At 37.2% G+C, this 9,332-nt stretch overlaps 1 long non-coding RNA gene across 1 annotated transcript; it reads right to left on the bottom strand.

Annotated features, from left to right (window-relative positions):
* Nucleotides 1–2,139: 2,139 nt before the first annotated feature.
* On the bottom strand, nucleotides 2,140–3,115 carry LOC128285288 (uncharacterized). Its single transcript, XR_008275760.1, has 2 exons — nucleotides 3,082–3,115; nucleotides 2,140–2,378 (listed from the first exon to the last, which is right to left on the bottom strand). It is a non-coding gene; the product is annotated as an uncharacterized LOC128285288 (long non-coding RNA).
* Nucleotides 3,116–9,332: the final 6,217 nt, after the last annotated feature.

Below are 9,332 nucleotides of genomic sequence, written 5' to 3'. Positions count from 1 at the left end.
GCACGAGCCTCGATCTGATGGTAGCATCTCTAGATCCTCTCGACCGCCAATGACATTGCCCATATTTCTAGGTGGCCTACCTCGGCGATGGTAGCACCGGGTTTGCACTCGACTTGCATTCTGCTCATGCATCCTCGGGCAATCCTTCATAAAATGGTCGGCCGATCCACACTTATAGCAGAGCGATCACGAAACCAACAGCTCCCGAATGCCATTTGCCACAATGTGGACACTCCGTCCTCTCTCGGCGATCATTTCCGCCACCGCAATCGAGGTGACTCGTGTGGTCACAGGGGTCGATCGCGTCCTCGTCTAGAAAATCCCAAACGCCTCTAGACCGGCTCGCATCATCTCGAAATCTCTTCGATGCTTGTTGAAGAGACTTTCCGAGGACCTCTTTCGAATTCTCCAATCCCCACATCAGCTTTTTGTTTCTCCTTTCTAAGCTCTTGACTTTACAAGCTCGCTCAACAAGTACTACGAACTCTCGTATCTCGAGAATGCCAACAAACATCCTTATATCATCATTCAGCCCATCCTCGAAGCGTTTGCACATAATAGCTTCGGACGAAATGCATTCTCGCGCGTACCGGCTAAGCCTCACAAACTTTCGTTCGTAGTCAGAACGGACATAGAACCTTGCTTAAGATCAAGGAACTCCCTCCGCTTTTGGTCGATGAATCTCTGACTGATATACTTTTTTCGGAACTCGGTTAGAAAGAATTCCCAAGTCACTTGCTCTCTAGGCACCACAGAAGTCAGAGTACTCCACCAATAGTAGGCGGACTCGCGTAGCAAGGAGATGGTACACTTTAAGCACTCATCGGGTGTACAGGATAGCTCATCAAGCACCCGGATAGTGTTATCTAACCATAATTCAGCTCGCTCGGCATCATCATCATCCGTAGCCTTAAATTCAGTGGCCCCATGTTTTCGAATCCTATCGATTGGGGCTTACCGACCTTATTGGGTCGATCAACGGAGGTATTGTAGTCTTGAAATGCATTCGTCGGGAATGGAGGTGGTGGAACAATAGTGTTGGTTCGAATGTATTGATTAAACCATTCGTTCATCACACTATAAAAGGCTTGCTTAGCCTCGTCATTAGGATTGCTGGCCATAGGTTGAGAGTCCGCCGCTGTCCCTTTGCGCGGAGCAGCGCCACACTCTCCACATCATCAGCTATCGCTTCGGTTGGGATCGGGATCCATTGCTATAAACAAACATGAAGTCAAATTGTCGAATTCATCACACTATCGATTCATCATTTAATGGCATGTATAGCTAGACCCCAAACACATCACGGTAGTCCTAGAATCGACTAAACCGTGGATCTGATACCAATAAAATTGTAACACCCCAAACCCGAGACCATCGCCGGTGTCGGACCCGAGGGTTAACAAACCAAGTTCACATGTTTTTGCCCACCAATTTGACATTTCCAGTCAGGCTGGAAAACTGCGTCACTGTCGCCTTAAAAATCATATCTCGAGTTTCAAAACTCGGAAACTGGTTTCGTAAATTTTCCCTGAATTTAGACTCATATATACATCCTTGGATTTATTTCTAGGATTTTGGTCGGGCCAATTGGTACAGTTTATTAGTTAAAGTTACCCAAGTTACAGGGATCGACTGCTCTGACCTTCGCGCGGTATAACTTGAATATCTCTCTGCACAGGGCTTTAATGCTGGTGTCGTTTGTTTCTAATGAAACTAGACTCAAAATGGAATCTGTACATATAAGGTATATCTCCTAATTCTTTTTGGATAATTTATAGTGAATTTTAAAGTTGCGACAGGGAACCCAGAAACCATTCTGGCCCTGTCTCACAATAGCTTTAATATCTCTTAACCTGTAACTCCTATGACCGTTTCGTTTCTTCCATATGAAAATAGACTCATCAAGGTTCATTTACATAGCTTATTCACTATTTGATTCCATTCCTATGAATTATGGTGATTTTTCACATTCACGCCACTGCAGCTGGCAGCATCTGTTTTTAAGGTAGGACTTACCTATTTGGTAGTCTCCATGATTCAACTAATCTTGCCATACATAGGTTCATATATGATCATTTTAACCATGCCAATGGCTGATCATATGACCAACATTCCCATTTCCAAACCATAGCCACATCATGACCCCAAATATATATACATACAACCCACAATAAGTCTAAGTTCATGCTCCCCTTTTCGAGCCATTTTCGCATGGCCATACATACTTACATTACAACGTATTTAACAAACAAGAGGTAGTCCTATACATGCCATCTCAAGTTCAACCAAAAATTTATACCAAAATGGAGGCTTGATAGTGTGGATGACTTCGACTTCAACGATCCCAAATCCGATTGCCTCGAGCGAAATCTAGAAAACTAAGAGCCAAAGCAACGGGGTAAGCATTTTTATGCTTAGTAAGTCTCAAGGAATATAATGAACTATAATTTACAGCAATACATTCACATAGCCAAATGCATCATTTCATTAATACACATTCTTACTTCATACTTCATCATTGTATAAGTTCTCAAAGCATCAATCAATTCAATAACTGAAATTCATTAGTCGATTGAGCGAATGTTGCTCAAACACGTCGACTTTCCAATGCACATATAACGTACCTTATCCTTTGGGCTGTCCGAGTGTACTAATTAAATTCATTTCAGCAACCAACACTCACCTCCAGCCCAAGATTCTTGAATATAACCGGATATAATCACGTGCACAAATGCCTTGGTCTTAGCCGGATAGAATAACTTCATACGAATGCCTTGGCCTTAGCCCGGATATAACCACTAGCACAATTGCCTTCGGTCTTAACCGGATATAATTTCAGCATAATTGTCTTGGGCTTAGCCCGATATCATTCAATTTCTCATGCACACATACATCAATAATCATTGGACATACATATTTCATTTTCGTTACTAAGGCTCAAACACAATTAATATCATTAGCATATTCGCCTTGGGACTTAGCCCGGTGGAATTCAAATACTCATACACACATAATCAATAATCATACACATCCATATTTCATCTCACATAATTCAAGTAAGGTCACTTCTTGAGGACTTACCTCGGATGTTGTCGAACGGCTTTTTCGGCTATTCGATCACCTTTTCCTTCCCTTGTCCAATTGTGGCCCTCTTAGCTCTTGAGCTAATTCAAACAAATTCAATTTATTAAAACCTCATTGTGCTTGCTTATGGCGAATATGACAAGGATTTTAAATGGTCATATGGCCACTCTTTAGCTTGAATACACAATGGTCATGCACATTTTATACTACATCAAGCAATTCAATACAATTTATTTGAGCATCAAGGAAATGCTAAGGCCTTCAATAGGCTACCCAAGGCCGAATATTCATGTACATGTTGAGGTCAATTTTGCACTTAATACCTCACAAAAACAGCATGCAATCTACTAATTTATGCTTTGCACATTGTGGCCCAAAACTTATAATATAGCATCAAGCACTTATATGTGTGCTAGGCGAATTGTGCTTGCAATTTCACAAGCATTCTTCCACATTTTCTTCTTTAAATCAATATATTCATCACTTAGTTCATAACCAAACATAATGTGCAATCATATATATGCATATATGAGCATGGCGAATTTTCAAGGTGTCCATAGCCATCCAAAACACAAACTTTTAACTAACATGCAAGAAGCATGAATCATGCTCAAGAATGCATCATGGCCAAGTATGACAATCATGCTCCTTTTCAACTTTAATCATGATAAAACAAAGAAAACTCAAAATCTTACTCATGAGTAGAAAATCCATCATTGCATGCATCATCATCAAGCTTCACACTTAGCATGCAATGGCTTTATCACTATAACAACTTTGGCCAAATACCATTTCCATGGCATACCAAAGATTTGAGCCATGGCTAACATGCACATCAAGTTAGCAACCAAAACATGCATGAAACTCCCAACACAACCTCATACATACCTTAATCTTGATGCAAATTTAGCCAAATCACCTTCTAGATCTCTTCTAAACAAAGGAAATGAAGCAAAAAATCCTTCTTCCTCTTAGTATTTTCGGCCAAAAGGGAGAGAGCAAGCATGAACAAATTTTTTTTTTTGTTTCTCTCTTCTTGGTTGCACTGACAATGGGGTATGCCACTCTCTCACACACATTTTTTTTTCATTCTTTTCTTACCCATGCTTATTTGTTTACTATTTCTCCTAATGCCCAACAAAACATGTTTCATGACATGTTTGACCCATATTCTTTGTCATGGCGGCCATTACTTGTAGAAAGGGGAATTTGACATGCAAGTCCATTATTTTGCATGCATGCTTTAATTAGTCATCACCTATTTCCCTATCGTACTTTCAAAGTTCACTACTAAGTCCTTTCTTATAATTTAGCACCTAATTAATAAAAATCGAGACACGAAATATTTACGCATACCAATTCCACATACAATAAGTACGGAATATAACACTTAATTATTCTTGTGACTCGGTTTCGTGGTCCCGAAACCACTCTCCGACTAGGGTCACATTCGGGGTGTCACATGTATGGTAAATAAGACTTGAGGTAAGTATGTGAAATTGAAATTAGAAAAAAAGTAAAATAATACCCTATTAACTTGTCGAACTAGATTCGATACAAATGGCATGCCATTGGATTTGTAATGTGATGAAGAGATTGTAGTTCGGCCGAGAAGATGTTTCTGTTATTATATACTTCGGTTTATCCGAATAGGCATTTAATGCCTTATTGGTGTGTTTGGGAGGATATATTATACCGGTGTGTTATGGAGGATTTACAATATTCCGGGTGTGTTTGGGCTGGATATTCTGGTGTGTTTGGGTGGAAATCCGCGTATCTATCATAGTCCGAGCTTTGTTAATAGGGTAAATAATTGAAATGAAATTTTGAAAATGAGATTATTTGTTTTAGTACTATTGAAAAGTACGAGAAAGAATGTATGAACTAAATTATGAATTGAGTTAGTATGAGAAAAATGAATTATGAATTTAAGATTTTATGAAGTAAAATAAATATATATAAAAGTAGTTTAAATAATTATAAAATTTATGGTTGATGTTTGTAATTTATTAATATTAAATAGTCTTGATTTATAGTAATACCAATGAGTATATTCATACTCAGCGTCACGGTTGTCTCCGTCTTGAGTTAGTAGAAGTCAAGTATTCCGGCTCAGCATCCAGAACAATCCCGACTCCAACACAAACTTGGTGATGTATATTTTTCTTTTGGGTAAAGTGGCATGTACATAGGTGTTGTTTAGTCACCTGAATATGTATATTGTTTTGAGTAGTGAAGGATGAATTATAAGATTTAGATGGTTGAATGAAATAGTAAGAAAAGTACATGATATTTTGATACAGGAACATTAAGTTATTAAATGAATGAAGTTTTTAATCAATTTTGAATGATGCTATGATAGTACTTAAGTTAAAATTTTGTTAATGATATAAATATTAGTTATATGAATGTGAAATATTGGTGTTGGTTGTTTTGGTTTGAATTTGCAGGAGGGTTAAGTAAAATAAGCGAAATGCTACCAAATTTTTATAAAAAATAAAAAAATAAAAAATTTGGAATACGCGAACAAGTTCCGTTCTTCTTTTAATACGTGTTGAACTTCGAGAGTCCAAGATAGTGACTTAATTATTATATTATACTATGAAAGTTATATTAATTGTAAATTATCCGTAAGTTGTCTGATATGTCCGGTAATGCCTCATAACCTCGTTCCGACGACGGTTTGGGGTTAGGGGGTGTTACAAAGGCGGCTTGGGACAAAACCGAAAACGTTCGGTAAACTTTGGGTGACTTAATAAATTTCTAGCTTTGAAGTGCCACACGCCCATGTAGGTGGGCCGTGTGGCTTGGGGCATGCCCATGCCCTTAGCCCGTGGGCAACACTGATTTTTTAAAATGACCATGGCACACGCCCATGCTGCCTGTCCGTGTTCAATACTGACTTTGGGACACGGGTATGGGACACGCCCATGTAACCCACCCCTGTCCTATACTAACTCAAAATTTTAAATGTAGGAGACACACGGTCATAGCACACACCCATGGGAGGGAACCATGTGTCACACACGCCCTAGACACACGCCCGTGTGTCCAACCATGTGGACCTTAATAGGCTATTTTCCAAGCCTTAAGTCACCCCTTTTTACTCATTACACCATTATACTATGTTTACAAACTTACAAATTAAACATCTATGTTCAGGGTATTATCAACTTATTACCATATCACACATTTATCTCATAGACATGACCACCTCAAATGGTCCTAAGGCATTCACCATGTATGTATGTTATATACTTCTTATACATAGTGAACAAGCATAATCACATACCCACATCACGAGACATTTACACATATCATGGATGAATAGGCTTGTAAGCCAAAATCATTATAAGCCACATCTTATGGCTACATACAACAAATCATTATAAGCCAATACATTTGGCTAAACATAACAACATCGATCATAGAAAAACTAAGTCCTTACACATGGCACTCACTTGAACACATTTAACATATACATGTTAATACTCCAAGGGTAAAGGCTCGATAGTGTGATGCTGCCTCCGACGATCTCCAACCTCGAGCTGACTTGTCAAAACTAAAAAACGGAAAGGGGAAGTAATCTTTACGCTTAGTAAGTCCATATGAAAATAATAATCATTATAATAACATGTTTCCTTAGGTAAAACAACTATAATTATGCTTTTATTCATATTCTGGTCAAGCTATCTACTCGAGTTATAGTCAATAAATTATTTATAAATCGAGCTACAGAATTCCAAATTAATATCTATTAATTTTCCCAGAAACTAGACTTATAAATATTCTTATCATAAAATTTTCAGAATTTTTGGTCTAGACAATAAGTACAGTTTATTATTCAAAGTCTCCCCTGTTTTGCTATTTGATAGCTACGACCTTTCTTCACTAAAGTTTATTTATCTCCTAGTATGAGACTCAGACGATGTTTTTGTCTCTTTCTACTAAAGTTAGACTCATTAAGGATTTCAGTCATGTGAATTTTGACTCATAATTATTATTGTACAATTTCTAGTGATTTTCCAAAGTCCAGACAGGGGTGTCTGGAATCACTCCAACTCTGTCTCACAAGAATTCAAATATCTCATGATACAGAATTCTTTTGCTTACACCGTTTCTTTTATGTGAAACTAGACTCGTTAAGATTTCATTCCATATTTTATTCAATTTTCACAATTTGTAGTGGATTTTCAAAGTCGAACCAATGCTGCTGTACCAAATCTGTCTTAGTGCAACAAGATAACAACCATCACAATTTGCCATAGAAATTATTCTCATAAGTATCATTCATTCATTTGCACCATCGTCATAAGTCCATTTCATTTCACATGTCAAGTACATGTTCATGGGTCTCGAGTACTTACCTATGCTATCATTTAGCACCGTACTCGTCCAAACATGACAACTCACATGCATCATAATATTATCATATAACATACATTATGTATCATGGAAAGAGCCTTTTATTTCATTTCTCATATTAATATCGTTGAATTTTTTGAAATCTCGATGGATATCCCATTCACCGTCAATTTATACAAATGATCATTTCATATGTGCACTCCCACGAACCTCACATCTTTCGGCGGTATTACCAGTCCAGGCTAAATCCCCTATATCATGAACTCGTAAGGTGATGTCGGGATTACCAGTCCAGGCTAAATCTCTTATAGACATACACCCTTACTGAGCTCGGATCTGAATTACCAGTCCAGGCTAAATTCAGATCCTAATCGGATTACCCATCCGGGCTAAATCCACAATGCACTCATATTCTTCAGGAGGCTTGATCATTCAAGGAACACCCGTCCGAGCTAGATCCTTTCTATATTTGAGATCAACGGATTACCTGTCCAGGCTAAATCCTTTTTTGCAACACATGCAGGATCTGAAGTCATGTAAGCCATGGTTTATCTATCGAATTTCCCTTTTTATTCAACCGAGATTTTTCTATTTTCATCAATTATCTCATTATGCATAGTTTCTCATGCCATGGACATCCAATTCAACACACTTCCATGTTTATTTAGACATTAGTCCATATGATAAACATGGTATTACATATAATTATAATTTGGCATTTGTTACAATATATAATCTTCATATAAACTAAATAAATATCCATCACACAATGTTAACACATCAATTTAAGTTCAAGTATGAACAATAATATTATTGCATTATCATTGACATATGAACTTACCTCAGTTTCGAGTACGACTATTTATTTCGAGTTTGTGCTTAACCTTGTTCAACCTTGTTCTAAGTCTGAATCTTGTTTTCCTTGATCTATAATATCACATTTAGCCTACTAATTAGTCACATTATTCATAGGAATCCAAAAATCATATTTTTACAAATTTTCATTTTGATCCCTAAACTTTTACATATTTGCACTTTTGCCCCAATGCTCAGAAGTTAAACTTCATCCTATTTTATTATGTTTTATGACACGCTGACCATTTTTCATAACTATGGCAGACCCCAATTTCAACTAAATCATCCATTTATGACCAATTTTACAACTTTTACAAAATAGTCCTTTCAAACGTTTTCATCGAAAACCGCTTAGTAAAAGTCATTTATTAAACACCCAACACTCATTTTCTACCATTAGACATCAAAATTCATGCATATTACTCATGGGTAAATTTTTAAACATAAACCCTAGCTCAAAATAATGGTAGAAATAGCTAGAACATGTTACCAGGATTTCAAAAATGTAAAGAACTTTAAAAACGGGGCTCGGGAGCACTTACAAATGAGCTTGGATGCTTGAACCAAACCCTAACCATGGCTTCCATGGGAGTTTCGGCTGGTTCGTGGAGAAGATGACCAAATTTTGGCCATTTTGGCTTTTTAATTCATTTAATTATTAGTTTACCAAAATGCCCCTAACTTAAATATATTTTATTACACCCATTTCATGTCTATTTTTGTCTAGAAATTAACTAATGGTCTAGTTACCACTTAAGGACCTACCATTTAAAATTTCATAACAATTAGACACCTCTAACATGTACAACTCAACTTTTGCACTTTTTACAATTTAGTCCTTTTGACCAAATTGAGTGCCCAAACGTCAAAATTTTTGAAACGAAATTTTCACAAAATCATGTCGTGAAATCGTAGACCATAAAAATATAATAAAAATAAATTTTATTACGTTAGATTTGTGGTCCCGAAACCACTGTTCCGACTAGGCCCTAATTCGGGATTTACACATCTTTCCTGGTTTCTACTGG

Source organism: Gossypium arboreum, chromosome 12 (genome assembly GCF_025698485.1).
Source record: "Gossypium arboreum isolate Shixiya-1 chromosome 12, ASM2569848v2, whole genome shotgun sequence".
In the NCBI taxonomy this organism is placed as follows: domain Eukaryota; kingdom Viridiplantae; phylum Streptophyta; class Magnoliopsida; order Malvales; family Malvaceae; genus Gossypium; species Gossypium arboreum.
Note: the sequence above shows the minus strand (reverse complement) of the source record. Positions and strands in the feature narration are given on the sequence as shown.